General features: G+C 45.0%; 1 pseudogene; it reads right to left on the bottom strand.

Annotated features, from left to right (window-relative positions):
* Positions 1–3,747: 3,747 nt before the first annotated feature.
* LOC131477976 (ceramide glucosyltransferase-like) lies at positions 3,748–4,536 on the bottom strand (annotated as a pseudogene).
* Between the last annotated feature and the right edge of the window lie 743 nt (positions 4,537–5,279).

The following is a 5,279-nucleotide window of genomic DNA, read 5'->3' as shown; positions in this document are numbered from 1 at the left end:
ACAAATTCATCATAAGGCAAAAAAAGAAAAAAAAAACCATAAAAAACAAATTCAAAACTTAAAGCAGTTTGTCCCAGAGAAAAAGTTGAATGTGTATACATAGTATAGCCACATTTATAGATGTATTGCAATTTAAACCATGGGTCTAGTCGTGGTTGTCTATAAATACCTAGTTATTGCCGATATGCTACACATGATGCTTGGACATGGGGAAGTGCAGATGCGTAAAGTTGAAAGCTGCCACATTGCCCATACAGAGCCTTGCTGGAGGCATTTACTGGGACAATATGCCATGCAGGCCCCAAGAGAGGGCCAAGGACCACTTCAGAGAATATCAAATGAAAGGCTTATGCGCTTTTCTTTACATTAAAAAAACAAAACAAAACAAGTCCAGTTCACCACAAGTTGAGTACAACCTGACAAGCAGAGGGAAGCACAGCATGCATTTACAAAGAGCTTGGATCTAGTCTATTGTATCATAGAAACTGAAATACAAAAATCCAATTTAAATAAGACAAGACAAATCATAATAGCAAAAAAAAAAAAACAAAAAACACACACAGTCGACTTAGTTCAATACAGATTAAGAGTAAATCTCATCCTATCCCCATCTCATTGAACTCTACTGCAAATTTTTTAAGAGAATTATTTACTTTTTTTTTAATCTATATTATTGTATTGTTGTTGTTGACAATCTTCACATAGTTAACTACAGTTAAAGAAAAAGAAAAAAAAAAGGTTCAGGGGGATAGGGAAGTGGGTAATACTATTATGTCCATATTGTTTCCATCATGTATCTGAGGTAAAGGGGGATATTTAGGGAGAAGCTCCACCCAGTTTCCCACCCACCCCAAGTCCCGGATGTGTGGCATGCTCTGAGATATGTGCTTGAGTTATGTTAATAGTTCTCCGGTTATGAATCGCTGCCAGTTTAGCTCGATGAGGTCGTCCACTGATTGATATGGTCCATCATAAAGTCTCCGTTTGCCCCATTTTTCGCTGCCAACATATAGCTGAGATGAATGATTGACCTGTTCTGTCTTCTGTCTTTTCTTGGTTAGAGTTCTGAGACCAGCAGTTTGATTGGGGAGATCTCCAAAGAAACCTTGAGGTATTCCCAGACTAGTTTCTTGTATGTTCTAGCAAGCACAGGGCCCGGCACAGTCCATCACCCCGATCAGCTGGTGGTTGCAATTGCTGGGTTGGTTCTGTTTTCAGTCCCGAGTTGTACTGGAACCAATGGGTGTTGCAGTCCAGTCTGGTTCAGCCCTTACATCAACCAGTGGGAGCTGCAGCCTAATTGGGGCGACCCACAATAATCCCCACCAGGCCCGCCCCCTACCCTGGTTTGCCAGTATGTGTAGCAGAAGACCAGTCTGTCCCCCATCCCATTTGGCTCTTGTACTTGTCAATGGGTATTAAAGCTTAGTTCCATCTAACCAACTCAACCATCCAGCCCTCACGGGTGTTGTTGAGTGCCTCTCTGTCTAGCCACCCCAGCTCCCATCCTAGTTTTCATGCCCTCCCACGGGAATAGTGACCCAAGAAGGGGGAACCCACTTTTTCCCTCCCAGGTCTCTCTGTCCCGGTTTATGCACTCTTTAGGTGGTTCTGTGATTTGACTTCACAGAATTAGTCCCCAGTGCCAGCTTCTGCGCTATGCCCATACATCCCTCACCCACTCTAATTTATGCTTGCACCAGCAGGAATAATCAGCCCAGCCTGGCTTTTCCCTGGTCTAGTCCACATGCAGCGCACAGGTGATGTAGCCTTGCTTAGTCTAGTCTGTCTCTATCCCAGCCCACGCTCTCCAGTGGGAGTAGCTGTCCAGCGAGGGGACCAGCCCCTTAATCCCTCTGCCCCCGCCAGTTCTGCCCCTCCCTTCCTGGATCTCACGTGTGCTGGTTGGGTGTTGCATTCATATCCAGTACAGGCAACCACGCCCTGGCGTTCCGTAATGTGTACTTGTTTTGTCGCGACCAAACCCGGCTCACCCCACACTCTGTTCTGGTGATTGGATTTGCCAGTGGGTGACATGAACTGATTCAGCCTGGTCTGCTCCTGACCCATGCTGAATGTGTGCCAGTTGGGAAACTTTCCATGGCCTATTCTGGGCTGTTTCCTATCATGCTTCTTGTGCTAACCTGCAGGGACTGTGTCCTGCCAGAAGAGTTGCCCAGGCTCCTCCATCAGAACCCCTCCCAATGGCAGATTTTGCGCATGCCAGGGGGTCCTTGAGCCAACCCTACCCAGGTCACCTCCTGTCCTAGCAGGAACAGTGGCTTTTCCTGGCTGGCTTTCACCCCATTCTGGTTCTTGTTGTTGGATGTTTCAGCCCGGCCATGGCTCGTCCATACCCACATACAGCTCACGCATGGCTCAAGAGGGGAGTGAGACCCAGCCTAATTAGTCCCACATCTACCCTCTGGTTCTCCATAACACCAGATGGTGTTGGGATAACACTTATTTACTTTAAAAAGATATTAAATACCTGTATCATGAAATTACATTCTTATTAACAGTAAGATGTACTAGGTAAGAAAATAGCTCATGTGTGAAATGTGTCTGAAATGCATTTTTCCTTACAACTATCAACCATCCACTCACACTAAAACAAAACCACCCTCCAACTCCCCTCCTGCTGGCCCCCCCAAAAAGTTGAGGAAAGTTGAGGCGAGCTGGATGAGGAGCAGGGAATGAAATATTCAGCTATACTAATTACAGCACAGTGATTAACAATGGTTCAAGACAGAACCAACAAACGTTGGTCAAAAACATGCCTTCAATCCATGGCTATGAGTAAAAACCAAACTCAGCTACTTTTGGTTCATTGCAGTGAGACCGAAAAATATCTCTCACAGCTTCATATAAATACTAGATTCCAGCTCCTTTATTATTATTGTTTTTAAAAGTTTTTGTTTGTTTTTGCAAGGCTTGGCTACCTATTTACAACTTATATTTGCTCTGCAACAACTACAAGAGGTAGGCATAAAGCATGAAAACTTTTCTCCATTAGTACCTTGCGTGGGTTGTTCATTGCATATTGCTGTTCACTGTAGACATAAGAAGTCACTCTCTTCTTGTCTTTTCTAAACCCCCAAAGCTGTTGCCATCCCACCAGTGAATGTTCTAAAAGAGAATACTACTCCTAAATAAGAAACCTTCTCTACTGAAGGATACTGTCATAGTGTCTGTTGCAGAACAGTCATATATATATATATATATATGTGTGTGTGTGTATTCATTTAAAAATAAACAACACTAAAAAAATACAAACCCAGGTTTCTAGAACCAATTTTCTTGATTCTCTACTTCCATAAAATAAAGTGTACCATTTGGCCAAGACTACAGATTTTTTTTTTCACAGATGCAAGTGCCATGCAAAATAAGTTAAAGAACAGATACCAGGGCCCAGTGGCGTGGCCTAGTGGCTAAAGTCCTCGCCTTGAACGCGCCGGGATCCCATATGGGTGCAGGCTCTAATCCTGGCAGCTCCACTTCACATCCAGCTCCCTGCTTGTGGCCTGGGAAAGCAGTTGAGGACAGCACAAGGCTTTGGGACACTGCACCCATGTGGGAGACCTGGAAGAGGTTCCTGGTTCCCAGCTTCGGATCGGCGTGCACCGGCCTGTTGCAGCTCACTTGGGGAGTGAAACATAGGATGGAAGATCTTCCTCTCTGTCTCTCCTCTTCTCTGTATATCTGACTTTGTAATAAAAATAAATAAATCTTAAAAAAAAAAGAAATTGAACACAAGCCAGAGTTTTGCATTGCCGCTTGAGTGGTCATTGCAAACCTCTAACCTTGGTCAGCTATGGCTTTGGCCATAAAGTGATCTTCGGCAATGTACTGAGCAAAAGCTATAAGTCCTCCTGCTTGGTCTAACACATCTTTCTTCATTAAGCATGACATTCCTGTTACACATTTGAAACCAGTCACATTGACAGAGATATAGGACCTTGGATGTAAAGTTCCAAAATACACCTGTTCCAAGGCGGCAGCAAAGCCCTGTCTGCAACACAAGGCAGCCCGTGAACCAAACCCATTTTTCTGTCATTTAATTAACCATGTCAGTCAGTGTTCTGGGATTACTCACATTCCACTATCACAAATCCATATCAGATCATACTTTGCCACTTCATATCCTGGCATTAAGTTAATAATTTTCAGATTGATGCCAACCTTTTTGCCACCTATGAACAATCTAGCATCAACATTTGGCTATTTCCCAAAAAGCTTCTTGCAGACATCAATGGATGAGTCATCATGGTCTTGTACACAAAGGAGCACTTCATATTTGGGATAATCCAATCCAAAGAAGGTTTCCAAGTTGTTGATCAGGTTGGGATCTACTCCTCTCAGGGGTTTCAGAAGAGACACACCTGGGAGCTTGCTACAGGGCTGCTTGTCAGTTGCCTTCTTGTTGATGTGTAATCTGGTGTAGATGATGGTCATGAAATGCATCAGCCATAGCACCAAGTAGAGGATGAATCCGAAGTCGGCCAGTCCCTCCAGGGCCAGGGCCAGCAGCGCCATCCCCCCCGGCCCGTCGACCTGGCCCAGCCCGCTCCCGCCACCACTGCCGCCGCTCTAGCTTTAGCGCCTGAGGAGGACAGGGTGGGCGTCCGATATGGGGGCGTGGGAGGAAAGAAGAAACGGATGCCAGTTCTAATCCCGGCAGCTCCACTTCCCAACCACCTCCCTGCTTGTGGCCTGGGAAAGCAGGCGAGGACGGCCCAATGCATTGGGACACTGCACCCACATGCGAAACCCGGACAGAAGTTCCTGGCTCCCAGCTTCGAATCAGCGCAGCACTAGCCATTGCGGCCGCTTGGGGAAGTGAATCATCGGACAGAAGTTCTTCCTCTCTGTCTCTCCTCTTCTCTGTATATCTGCCTTTCCAAGAAAATAAATAAATCTTACAAAAAAATCAATGAATAACAGTGATAATTTTTTAAAATGGGAGCAAAGAAAAAATTCTTTGGGAACCAACTAGAGCAACTAATTATTCAGAACACTGGCAAATAGAAGAAAAGAGGGGAACAAATTTCTTACCTTTCCCATAGGATCTGTCCCTCAAGGTGATGAGGAAAGAGCTCCTATTAACTGTGAAGGAATAATAAAATTTGGACACCACCATTTTGCAACCCCTAATGAGATGATGGAACAAACAATGATGATCAGCAGCTGCTAAGCAGCTGACTAGACTGAATGAATCAGGCTGCTGACACCTGAACCACCACAGGGAACAGACATCCTGGGCATCCGCACTCTGTACC

The sequence above is a fragment of the Ochotona princeps genome, chromosome 25 (assembly GCF_030435755.1).
Source record: "Ochotona princeps isolate mOchPri1 chromosome 25, mOchPri1.hap1, whole genome shotgun sequence".
Taxonomy (NCBI): domain Eukaryota; kingdom Metazoa; phylum Chordata; class Mammalia; order Lagomorpha; family Ochotonidae; genus Ochotona; species Ochotona princeps.
This window is presented reverse-complemented; position numbering and strand designations above follow the sequence as displayed.